Source organism: Aquarana catesbeiana, linkage group LG01, assembly GCF_042186555.1.
Source record: "Aquarana catesbeiana isolate 2022-GZ linkage group LG01, ASM4218655v1, whole genome shotgun sequence".
NCBI classification, from domain to species: domain Eukaryota; kingdom Metazoa; phylum Chordata; class Amphibia; order Anura; family Ranidae; genus Aquarana; species Aquarana catesbeiana.
Window position 1 is genome coordinate 440070534 of NC_133324.1, and position 14084 is coordinate 440084617.

Genomic DNA, 14084 nt, shown 5'->3' on the forward strand with positions numbered 1-14084 from the left:
CAGAATACTTGACTTTTGTGTTAGTATTTTAAATATAAATATATATATATATATATATATATATATATATATATATATATATATACACATACAGTATCTCACAAAAGTAGTGAGTACACCCCTCACATTGTTGTAATTATTTTATTATATCTTTTCATGTGACAACACTGAAGAAATTACACTTTGCTACAATTTAAAGTAGTGAGTGTACAGCTTGTATAACAGTGTCCCAGTAGAAGTCTTTTGAAACAAAACGTGTCGGGCTTCGCTACGCTTGCTCCCCACATTGCTTTTTATCCATTTTTATCTATTTTTGTGATCACGAATTTGTACTCATTGATTTGATGTACTGTCTTTTAAATAAATGCCTTCTGGGTTTTTTTGACCTACACCATATGGAGTCCTTCCATTCTCTTTTGCTCTCATTCCGGTCCGTTTGAGTCTGTCTGTGTGCAACCACAACCTCCGGTGCGGTGGAAGTTCTTTACTCCGTTGAGGATCCATAAGGAAACTAAGGTTGCCGGCCTGACCACCACCACGAGGAGTGGAACCATCCCTTAAAGAGTGGCCGCTCTCCAGCCAACCTTAACCCTGTGGGGTTTGGTCCACATAAGCCTGATTGACTCATCACCAAATGGTTAGTGACTCCACCATATCTGATAAGAGTATCCATCTTATCCCTCTTAATGAGTTTTCTTCACAACCGCATAGCTATTTGCACAAAGTTTGAGTTGCCCGTGTCTAATTGAGGATTTGCTATTCATCATGGGATGCACATATCCTTAATTTTTTTCTTAAAAGCCCTCTTCAGTGAATTTTGGACTTTTTATGCGTTTATTCATTATTATTTTATAAGACATCACTGTTCACTACGCATTGGTTTTTTCACTTATAGAGCTACACTTTATATATTTTTATTCTGTTTTGGACTTTGTTTGTCTGAGTGTCAGCTGCTTCTTATTTCCTTTCTGACACTTATGTGGTTTAGCGCAGTGATTTCATTTTTATTTGCACATTTTTTGATAACATACTGCATTCATCTTGCCATCAATTTTGACCAAATTTCCTGTGCCTTTGAAGCGCACACATCCCCAAAACATCAGCGATCCACCTCCGTTTTTTACAGTAGGAATAGTGTACCTTTCATCATAGGCCTTGTTGACTCCTCTCCAAATGTAGCATTTATAGTTGTGGCATTTATAGTTGTATGAAATTTAGGGGGACCCCCATGCCATTTTTTTTTTTTAATTTTGGTTCTGGGTTCCCCTGTGGGGAATTCCCATGCCGTTTTTATCAATGAACTTTTATGTGTATTGTCGGACCACCAATTCATTAATAGCCGCGAGTAGTTTTAATTGACTTTTTTTCCTTTGAAATGTCATTTTGCTGTCAGACTGTTCTAAACACAGGAAACATGCGCCCCTTTACAGGCATACTATAGACACCACCCAGGTACGAAATTTAAAGGAATATTACACTTTTATTGTTTCACTTTAAGCATTATTAAAATCACTGCTCCCGAAAAACGTCCATTTTTAAAACTTTTTTTTGCATTGATCCATGTCCCCTGGGGCAGGACCCAGGTCCCCAAACACTTTTTATGACAATACCATGCATATAAGCCTTTAAAATGAGCACTCTTGATTTCTCCCATAGACTTTTAAAGGGTGTTCCGTGGCTTTCGAATTTGCCGCGAACACCCCAAATTGTTCGCTGTTTGGCGAACTGGCGAACAGCCGATGTTCGTGTTGAACTCGAAGCTAATCCCTAGTGAGGAGAACTATCTGTGTTACCAGTAGTTAAGTACAATTACCGTTAGTGACTGTTACAAGATTTGTTGCCATAGGAGACAGCGGTCCTACCTATACAGACGTGGTATACGGCTGGAGGACTTCCACTGTAAAGCTGTCTACCTAGAGAAGTCTCGGAGTCTGCCAATTATCATTGCATCTACTTAAAGGTGTCCTGGCCCTAACCCTCTCTCCCACAGTTCTTGTTCAAGAGACAATAAATCTCTTTGCATTCAAAAAGTGTCTGGCGCTCATCACTTCAGCTTGTATTACACCCACCATGCCTCATAACCCACTCTACCAAGCAGGATGTCAGCTCTCCCTGACTCTGGAGGTCACCATTAGGCCTCTAGAGATGCGGGACCTTGTGATATATATATATATATATATATATATATATATATATATATATATATATATAGGCTTGATTGCTATTGCACATACCGCTGTGTCCAACGTGCACCTCACCCTTTGAACTTTCTATATATATATTGAGTCCACGACAGTTGTGCTGTTTAAGGGCTTTTTGGCCCACTTTTATTAAACAAAAGAAATGAACAGTCCATCTAGAATTCCCACCCAGGGGTTTCAACTTCACAATAATAATCATGAACTGAAAATACCGAGCCTCCTGGCTTATTCTGTACATATAGTTATGCGAATCAGGCCTTTGTCTGTTTCCCACAGACCATTCCCTTGTCAGTCCATATAGATAACAGCCACTTGCTGCTCTGACCCTCAGGCTTTGGTCTCTGACTTCTCCCAGTGCACACCTGCACTCTCTGGCTTCCCCCTTGCAAGCCTGGACTCTTCGGGGGGGGTGGAGCCCAGAACCATGATCAGGTGTCTACAAATAGCCCAGCACACACCTGACCAGTCAGTATGCTGGTGAATCTCAAAACCTGGACCCAGGACTGGGGATTTCATCCCACCCAGATCACTACAAAAATCCCCGGGCTCCAGGTCCCAAAGTGGACTTTAGTAAATATAAAAGAATATACCCCCTTCTTTTTAAAAAAAGAGGAAGTATTAACAGTGCTAAATGTGAATAAAATATTCACCAATATGGTGTGACATATAGTGCATAAAAAATAATGAACTATTTCCATTCAACTGGCAAAAACGCCTGGCAGTTGTGGGTCTAATATGTCTGATCTGAGAAGACCGTTTTGTGTATACTGATTAAACACAATCCTGGTACATGCAAGAAAATTAAAATATCATATGTAAAATGGGTAGCAAGTATAAAAATCCAAACACTCAGTCAAAAGTGACTATTAAAAATGGAAAGGATGATGTAACCAGTCCTTTGTAGAAAAATAATAATTCCATGCATGCAGTCTACAGCAATTAAAGTTGGGCTTAAAAATCTAATGGCGTGCACAATCCAAGGGCTGCTACACCATCACCGGACCACCTTGTGATAACCCCTTATGGGTGTATGCTTACCAGAGGTAAGTGTCAAATAAGCCCGTAGTAACTTTCCAGGTGGTAATCTGCTCCTCTGCCACTGGGTGGATCTGCTCTCCTCAGCCAGAAATTTCTCAATACCGTAGACATGCCATATAGGAAAACAAGGGGAGGCTTTCCATAGTTTTACACTGTTTAATAATAGCAAACAGAACCCCCTAATACAAGTTATGCTTACAAGATAAAAGTAATAAATGCAGCCTGTCACAGTATCAGTGTCGCACACCGCTGGTCAGAAATTCACAAATCCCACCCGCCGCGATGAGTCCCAGGATGACACTGCCTGTGTATAGCCCTTCTCAGATCAAACATATTAGACCCACAACTGGCAGGCGTTTTTGCCAGTTGAGTGGAAATAGTTCATTATTTTTTTATGCACTATATGTCACATCATATTGGTGAATATTTTATTCACATTTAGCACTGTTAATACTACCTCTTTTTTTAAAAAGAAGGGGGTATATTCTTTTATATCTTTGTTGTTTGTTTCTTATAATAGCAGCTTGAAGTGTATAGACCATTACCATTCATCAATTTCAGAGCGCTGGGATCAGAGTTTTTTTATCATCTCTGATATCTTATTTTTTCTATTGGACTTTAGTAAATAATGAGTAAACTGCAAAGCCAGTTTCCTCCCAAATAAGCAAATTAACTGGGGCCCCTCAACCTGCCTGGTTGATAATCTTGAGTCCATACACTGGTGGGGTACCACACTGTATAGGATTTCTCTAGAGCTTCTCCCTTTTGGAACTCCTTACCCCAATCTGTCCGACTGTTCCCTAATCTATCCATCTTTAGACAATCCCCGAAAACCCTTCTCTTTAAAGAAGCCTATCCTGCTTCTAACTAATACACTGTTTTACTTTCTCCATTAGCTCATACCCCACAGCTATTACCTTTTGTATCAATTGACCCTCCCTTTTAGATTGTAAGCTCTAATGAGCAGGGCCCTTTGATTCCTCTTGTACCAAATTGTAATGTAACGTAATGTCTGCCATCATTTTGTTAGGCGCTGCGCAAACTGTTGCCGCTATATAAATCCTGTATAATAATGATAATTTATATATATATATATATATACACACACACACACACACACACACACACATACATATACATACATAAGCCCTCAAAAAATTCCACTTGCCTGCTCACATTTTGCGAATGGATTTTGAGGGCTGACGAGTGTAGGCTGCCTGGGAGCGGAGGGGGCGAGCACCGCCGGCAGGCAGGTTGTATGGGAGCCGTTCTCCCAGCGATCAGAGGGGAAGTGAGGGGAGAGCCGCCGCCTGGTTGATTAGAGCGCCGGGAACATAACAGCTTTCATTTCAATAGCTGTGTGTTCCCCGCTGCGCGCCGTCATATATAGTCCCTCCTCTTTGTCCGGGCACTTTGATAGACAGATCACTCAATCAATCCTGGGACGGGTGATCTGTCTATCAAAGTTCCCTGGACAAGGGGGAGGGGCTGTATATGACAGTGCACAGCGGGGAACACACAGCTATTGAAATGAAATCTGTTATGTTCCCAGCTCTCTAATCAACCAGGTGGCAGCTCTCCCCTCTCTTCCCCTGCACAGGTCGGCTGCATTGGGGACACAGGCTGCATTGGTGATGTAGGCTGCATTAGTGACACAGGCTGCATTAGGGACACAGGCTGTATTGCATTGGGGACACAGGCTGTATTGGGGACACAGGCTGCATTAGTGATGCAGGCTGCATTAGTGACGCAGGCTGCATTAGGGACACAGGCTGCATTAGGGACACAGGCTGCATTGGGGACACAGGCTGCACTGGGGACACAGGCTGCACTGGGGACACAGGCTGCATTGGTGGCATAGACTGCATTGGTGACACAGGCTGCATTGGGGACACAGTCTGCATTGGTGACATTGGCTAGTAGCTCAGGACTTGAAATTTTGAGCCCAGATATATGGAAGTCCTTCAAGGCACTATGAGGCCCAGTTCACTGTAGTTTGATTTCAGATGCAACTTGAGTCGCACAGAATGGCATGACAAGGGAAATCACATAATTTTCCACTCACATCAATGTGACTCAGCACGGAGCGATTTTGGAAAAGATTTCTGTACTACTTTGGTGTGATTTTGTCCCCATAGAATATACAAACCCTATCAAAGTTGCATCCATGTAGCCCTATGTAATCACACTAAAAGTCGAATCTAACTCGGATCGCAGCAGTGTGAACCTAGCCTAAAGAATAGTTTAAAGTATCAGCAGGAAAATTTTAAATTAAACAAATGTTTGGGCAGGGACTGCCAAATATTAGCTGAATTCTGAGGTGCAGCGCAATTCAGGTTAAGATCTATTTCAGGCAAATGCTTACTTGCAATTCAGTTGCAAATGTTTCTTGTTTCAGTGGATTACAGACAGGTCAAAAAGTTTTATTACCTGTAAACTTATTTTAAAAATTGTCAAGAAAATTACTAGCAAGGGAAATTGAAAGTATGATAAGTAAATCTTAACAGCTGAACAGCGAAATAATTTACCAAAAATATTTTGTCAAGAACAATTCACGGGAACCTATTGCAAAAATGTAATTTTCCTGGCATTAGGCTTTACTGCTTTGTTAAGTAAAATAACATCTGTTTTAATACTTTTGTGGTTATACGCTGCTATATATGTTTATTGTTCTTCTCGGGAAATTCAGAATGGAATATTTGGTCCCCTTTTCTATCATAAGCTGAAGTATGATAGCAGCATATGAGCTATGGCTTTTTTAGCAAAATTTAGGATGCCAGCAGATTTTTTTTTAAACAAACCACAAAGCATTGCATTTTTAAAGAACACTAAATGAGTTTGGCATTAATGTATTACCTTTACCCTAATTATGCACCCCCATAATATCTAAAGCTATCTTTAGGTACGCAATTAGTTACCCAGTAATAGAATTTTCAGCTAATTTGGTAACACCAATGAAGACAAAATACTAATCTGAGTGACAGAGATTGAAAAAGCGGATACCCTGCCCAGTGGTGTATTTAGATTATGTGCTGCCCTAGGCCTGACTAAGCTTATGCACCCCTAATTTAAATACAACCTTACCCTGTCCCTAAACACACCTTTGTAAATTATCTCATGAAATTACACTGTTAAATGTTTTATGCAGAAATTAAGTTCCAAAAATAAATATCACCAACAACTTTTGAACAATATCAACATAAAGCTTATCAGTGCACATCAGTGCGGCCTCATCAGTGCAGCCAATCAGTGCCCATCAGTATAGCATATTAGTGCAGCTTAAGAGTGCTGCCTCATCAGTGCCCAACAATGCAGTCTTATCAGTGCCCATAAGTGCAGCCTATCAGTGCCCATCAGTGCAACCCCACTCTGCCGGGGACAGAGAGGGACGCAGTGCGATGAGTTCAAAGAGGGACGCCCGGGACAGAGAGAAACGCTGGGGACAGACAGAGAGGGATGCTGTGTGATGAGGACAGAGAGGGACACCGGGGTCAGAGAGGGATGCTGGGGACAGAGAGAGATGTCAGGGACAGAGAGGGATGCCAGGGACAGAGAGGGATGCCAGGGACAGAGAGGGACGCTGGGGTCAGAGAGGGACGCCGGGGTCAGAGAGGGATGCTGGGGACAGAGAGGAATGCTGGGGACAGACAGAGGGACGCAGTGCGATGAGGACAGAGAGGGAAGCCAGGGACAAAGAGGGATGCAGTGCGATGAGGACAGAGAGGGACGCCAGGGACAGAGAGGGGCGCTGGGGACAGATAGAGGAACGCAGTGCGACGAGGACAGAGAGGGACGCCAGGGACAGAGAGGGACAGAGAGGGACGCTGGGGAAAGACAGAGAGGGACGCAGTACATCAAGGACAGAGAGAGATGCCAGGGACACAGAGGGATGCCGATGACAGATAGGAAGGGATGCAGTGCGATGAGGACAGAGAGCGATGCAGTGGGGACAGGGGACACAGTGGTAAAGGGGGGGAGAACAGGGGGACACTGTGGTGGGGGAGGACACAGGGGGACACTGTGGTGGGGGACACTGTGGTGGGGGGGGACCAGGAGAGTATTATGGGGCCTCCTGCATCTGTACTGGCTCCCCCCGATGGTGGCTGCCCTGGGGTCTCTAGACTCCTGCAAAAAAAATAGACAGATTCACCCGTCCCTGTAATAATAACACCACCCTCTTCTCTTCTTGTCCGTCCCAGTAATTGTACTGTGCTGGCCGCTGCCTGGGGGTTCCCAGCATCTTCCTCTCTCCCTCTCCTCCTCGTATCGTCACAGGCCTCCAGGCAGGGGAGAAGATGCAGTGTTGATGCCGCTCGGAGGAGGGTAGGCGGAGCATTAGGCTCTGCCTCCTTCAGTTAACGTGCACCCTATCTGGTCAGTCATCAGCCGTCTTACGGGATGCTTTTTTGCCCCCCCCCCGCAAAGTGCCGCCCTAGGCACTGACACTGACATATGAAGAAGTAGTTTTAGTTTAACTACTTTGCTCTTACACCTGTTCACCCCCTTTGGACCAGAGCAATTTTAACATTTCTGTTATGGACCTGTTTATTCTGCAATAACTTTGTCATTATTTAGATAGCAAAGTAATACATATTTTGTTTTGTTTGAGGACAAACAAGGCTTTTTTTTTCATGATATCGTCTTGCAACAATTTTTTTTTTTTCACAATTCACAAAGACAATAAAACACACAAAAACTAAACAAAACACTGTTTTCTTTTTATGAGCAGTTTAAATTTAAAAATAGTATTAGTATGACACTATAAAATTATGATTCTAGTACAAAACATTGCAAAAGTTAATTACAAATGAAATAGTGGTTTTTTTTTATATTATTATTTTATGTTAGGACATACAGGTGGTGGAATTGCGTGAGTTATTCTTTTTTATCTATTCTGTGATATTTGGTGGTTCTTGGTGTGTGAGTGTAGAATAGTGATGTTAATCTCTGATTTTTGGGAATGACATTTTGATTTCTGATGTTGGTACACATATCGCATTTTTGGGGCTCAAATTATGATCATTTGGAAATCAATAAAAAAAAAAAAAAACACACAAATTGTGAATCATTTAAAATTTGCATCAGCAATGGTATTGTTTGTGGTTTGTAAAGACACCTGTGTGAGTTTGGGTAAACATTTTAGTGAGATGGACAACAACCAGTGAGAGATACAGAGAAAAATATATTTTACCAAAACATTACACATTCTAGCATTCTTAAAAAGAAAATAGATGAAAAAGAAACGACATTGTTGAAAGGACAATTTCTTTGAGAGAAAATTGAATTTCTTTTCAACATGAAAATTATTTATTTGGGAAAATGACAAGTGTACCATTGGAATCAATGGCTGAAACTTGCATTAGGCTACATAACTCTAATTTTCACTCTCAGAAAATGCTTTTTAACCCAGCGCTCATTTTGGTATTTACTATAACTCTTGTTAAAAAAGCCATGGGAGTTAAAATGAGAGTAGCTTGCATGTCTGAGCATGTTCAGTTGTGCTGGCATCTAGTTGTAAAGAAACAGGGATTTTTATCTCTTCTCAGACTTTTAAAGATATTTCAGTGTATATATCACTTTTTAACACAGTTTAAAAGCAGATTATCATTAAACAATATACCACATATTTCAGTATCATTTAGGCGATCATATCATGCTCTAAACATTATTTTCATGTGCAATATTACAGGTTCTAGCAGAGTAAGGGTTTAGGCGCTATCTGTTTTCTGGGAGCTATAGTAAATTCAGTTTTGGGAGTATTTTTGCCCCTATTGCAAATTCAGTTTGGGCACTAATTACCACGATCACGGTAATTTAAACGCTAACAGCACTATAGTAAATGACTCCCAATGAAGGAAAAAAAAAAAGATTTTTGCTGCATATCTTTGTAAATACATGTGTACGCAAACAAAATTTATATAATTTTTTTCACACAAATAGAGCTTTCCTTTGGTGGTATTTGATTACCACTGGGTTTTTATATTTTTTATTGTATACATAAAAAAATAGACCGAACAATTAAAAAAAAAAAAAAAAAGATTTTATATATATATATATATATATATATATATATACACACACATACATATATATATATATATACATATATATATATATATATATATATATATATACACACATATATATATATATATATATATATATATATATATATATATATATATATATATATATATATATATATATATATATATATATATATATATTTATATATATATATTTATATATATATATATACACAGTCGGGACGGAAAGTATTCAGACTCCCTTAAATTTTTCACTCTTTGTTATATTGCAGCCATTTGCTAAAATAATTTAAGTTCATTTCTTTTCCTCATTAATGTACACACAGCACCCCATATTGACAAAAAAAAACACAGAATTGTTGACAGCAAAAGGTTGGTCTGGTTCATGGTACAACACCCCTCAATCAGGCACCTCATCCCAATATACACAGAAAAAAGCTGGGGGTTGAGGGGATTTTTGCAGGGTGCCAATGAGAATGCAAGAAAGTTACATATATTAACATTAACAAATTTTATTATTACAAGGTTTAAAAAATATACAAATATGTATTCACTAAAATGACAAATGTTTGGTGGTCATATTGAACAATCAATTCAAAACCGATAGAAAATACGTTGCACACTAGCCCAACATGTTTCACTATTAGCTTCTTCAGGGGATGTGCAAAGTCAATTGGGAACACTAAACAAGATGAAAACACAGAAATATTATGGCAAACATATATAGATTATATAATCAAATTATGTTAAATAAAATGTAGAATAGCATGTGAGCTTGGTCTCCAAAGAACACCACAGCTAAAGCCACTTACCCAAACAACTTTTACCACCAGCAAACAACTAGGCAGGACTCTAACAATCACCCCAAATGCCCCAAATTGAGAAAATCGGTCAAGGATGTGGCCATAGAGGACAGAAGAACGAAACTATGAAACAGAAAATGATTGTAAGATTAATGACTGATTTGATGAATGTCTGATACAAAAAGGTATAAGGCAAAAAGGGACAAAAGTCTCATATATTAAATACTTACTGAGGGATACATGTGCTTATTATCCATATAGTGGAAAGACTTAAAGGCGGCTTTAAAATACCTGCTTGAAATTAAGTGCAGGAAGCAATCTGAAAAAGACATAATAAGGAGGAGGAATCTGAATTGTAATATGGGAAATGTAGGTATAAAACTTAACTGTTATTAAGAAGTAAAAATTTAGAGAAAATTCTGGTATGTAATGGTGAAAAATCTGAGATAGCAGGAATGGCTAAGATTATTGAAGAGTTAATAGAGAGAAAATATCTCCAATAAGTCCAAACTGATTACATAGAAGGAGCACTGATAGTGAAACGATCCTGGCTTGTATAAGTAACAATCAGAAGGCAATACTAAAATAAAGTAAATAGAGGTAGTTATACAGCGAGAGTAATCAGATCATGAAAGCAACAAGCATGTAGCAGACTGAAGCCTGGCTTACCAGTATAGCAAGCGCCGCATATTAGAGTATCACCCTCCGGCTCTGGCTAAACGAACAGCCAGATAAGCTGGTTTTATCTGTCCTCCAACGAGCTGGCTTGTGACGTCACTGGCTCAAGGAGGACGAAAAGACTCCAATGCGCATGCGCAAGAGGCCGGGAAGTCCATCAGACTACATCACCCATAGGGCTGTGCGAGGAAGGGAGGGGTCAAGTCCATCCATGAATGCCATAGGACGAACATAGATAGACCCAGCATCCTCGCAGCAGCCCAGAGGATGCAGGGATGGTAAAACAAACACCAATGATGGTGTGATCCAGGGCGGCACAAAATGCCATCCAAGGATAAGGGAAGCCCCGAGGCGCAGCCGGGCGTAAAAATGGGCATGCACTAAGGATGGTAAACTTTTAACCTAGTTCTTAAAATAGTGGGAACCGGGGACTGGCGTGGATGGGCTGAAAGGGAACACGAAGAAAGGAAAAGGGGCACAAGAGCAAGACCACTGAAAAACTCTAACCTAACCGGGTGTCTAGATGGGGAACCAAGCTCACTCATAGAAAATATTAACAATGATATTAACAATGATTTTCTGTTTCATATATAAGCCGGAGGATGATACTCTAATATGCGGCGCTTGCTATACTGGTAAGCCGGGCTTCAGCCTGCTACATGCTTGTTGCTTTCATGATCTGATCACTCTCTCTGTATAACGACCTCTATTTACTTTATTTTGGTATTGCCTTTTGATTGTTACCTACTTATACAATCCAGGATCGTTTCACTATCAGCGCTCCTTCTATCTAATCAGTTTGGACTTATTGGAGATATTTTCTCTCTATTAACTCTTCAATAAACTTAGCCATTCCTGCTATCTCAGATTTTTCACCATTACATACCAGAATTTTCTCTAAATTTTTACTTCTTGATAACAGTTAAGTTTTATACCTACATTTCCCATATTACAATTCAGATTCCCCCTCCTTATGTCTTTTTCAGCTTGCTTCCTGCACTTAATTTCAAGCAGGTATTTTAAAGCCACCTTTAAGTCTTTCCACTATATGGATAAATAAGCACATATATGCTTCAGTAATTATTTAATATATGAAACATTTGTCCCTTTTTGCCTTATACCTTTTTGTATCAGACATTCATCAAATCAGTCATTAATCTTACAATGATTTTCTGTTTCATAGTTTCGCCCTTCTGTCCTCTATGGCCACATCCTTGACCGATTTTCTCAATTTGGGGCATTTGGGGTGATTGTTGGAGTCCAGCCTGGTTTGTTTGCTGGTGGTAACAGTTGTTTGGGTAAGTGGCTTTACCTGTGGTGTTCTTTGGAGACCAAGCTCACATACTATTCTACATTTTATTTAACATAATTTGATTATATAATCTATATGTTTGCCATATTATTTCTGTGTTTTCATCTTGTTTATTGTTCCCAATTGATTTTGCACATCCCCTGAAGAAGCTAATAGTGAAACATGTTGGGCTAGTGTACAACGTATTTTCTATCGATTTTGAATTGATTGTCAATATGACCACCAAACATTTGTCATTTTAGTGAATACATATTTGTATATTTTTTAAACCTTGTAATAATACAATTTGTTAATTTTAATATATGTAACTTTCTTGCATTCTCATTGGCACCGCAAAAATCCCCTCAACCCCCAGATTTTTTCTATGTATATTGGGATGAGGTGCCTGATTGAGGGGTGTTGTACCATGAACTAGACCAACCTTTTGCTTTTTTCTTTTTAGTGTTTTAATACACTCCCTTCTGGTATGTTTGATGGCAACACAACAAATATTTTACAATATGTTGTAAAAATGTAATCAATTAACTAACTTTTGTCCTATATAACATGTAAATCACTCTATTGGTATATTCCCTTTTACTTTTGTTCATGGGAACTCCATCCTCTCCCAACTTTCCCTTGTTGTGTTAACGATTGTTTTCTTGTTCCTTTAGCTTCCATTTGTGTTTGTCTTCTCACTGTTTTTGGTTTTCCTTTTCTTTCAAACATGGCCACTTTCAGTGGAGAGGCCTGGGATGGCCTCATGGACAAAATCCAGCAGTCCCAACATTCAGGGGAGATTTCTGATCAAGACCTGGACCAGGCCTTCCTTAGACTACAACGCCTTTTAGAAAGTAAAGTAAGAATATTTTGGCATAAGAAGTATTTTCAGAAATATACAGACAACAATATAGTCCCTTGGGGACTCAGAATACAAATTTTTCCCAATCTGAAAAAGATAGAGGAACCACTGAAATCCAGTTGGGAGAAAAAATTACAATCTTGTTCGCTTGGTATGATGTCTTTGCTCTGTACCCAGTATGATGTTGAGTTAAAATCACTTGATGACTCTATTTCTAGGTGGTACGAGGACTATGAACTCAAAATCACAAGCACCCGATTTAAGAAAAAAGAACAAGACCTTAAAACACATATAGAAAGATATACTTTGGATATTAGATGGCCTCTTACGCATGCGCATTGGCATCTTTTCGTCTGCCTCGAGCCGGTGACGTCACACGCCAGCTCGTCGGAGGACAGATAAAACCGTCTTATCTGGCTGTTCGTTTAGCCAGAGCCGGAGGATGATACTCTAATATGCGGCGCTTGCTATACTGGTAAGCCGGGCTTCAGCCTGCTACATGCTTGTTGCTTTCATGATCTGATCACTCTCTCTGTATAACGACCTCTATTTACTTTATTTTGGTATTGCCTTCTGATTGTTACCTACTTATACAACCCAGGATCGTTTCACTATCAGCGCTCCTTCTATCTAATCAGTTTGGACTTATTGGAGATATTTTCTCTCTATTAACTCTTCAATAAACTTAGCCATTCCTGCTATCTCAGATTTTTCACCATTACATACCAGAATTTTCTCTAAATTTTTACTTCTTGATAACAGTTAAGTTTTATACCTACATTTCCCATATTACAATTCAGATTCCCCCTCCTTATGTCTTTTTCAGCTTGCTTCCTGCACTTAATTTCAAGCAGGTATTTTAAAGCCACCTTTAAGTCTTTCCACTATATGGATAAATAAGCACATATATGCTTCAGTAAGTATTTAATATATGAAACATTTGTCCCTTTTTGCCTTATACCTTTTTGTATCAGACATTCATCAAATCAGTCATTAATCTTACAATGATTTTCTGTTTCATAGTTTCACCCTTCTGTCCTCTATGGCCACATCCTTGACCGATTTTCTCAATTTGGGGCATTTGGGGTGATTGTTGGAGTCCAGCCTGGTTTGTTTGCTGGTGGTAACAGTTGTTTGGGTAAGTGGCTTTACCTGTGGTGTTCT

General features: G+C 39.5%; 1 long non-coding RNA gene across 1 annotated transcript in view; it reads left to right on the forward strand.

The window, feature by feature from the left end:
• Positions 1 to 436: 436 nt before the first annotated feature.
• LOC141146337 (uncharacterized) overlaps positions 437 to 14084 on the forward strand; it is a 34348-nt gene continuing 20700 nt past the window's right edge. Inside the window, exons 1-5 of the long non-coding RNA XR_012244880.1 lie at positions 437 to 637; positions 12800 to 12917; positions 13139 to 13395; positions 13747 to 13836; positions 13944 to 14058. This is a non-coding gene — a long non-coding RNA (uncharacterized lncRNA). The remainder of the gene's footprint in view (positions 638 to 12799; positions 12918 to 13138; positions 13396 to 13746; positions 13837 to 13943; positions 14059 to 14084) is intronic.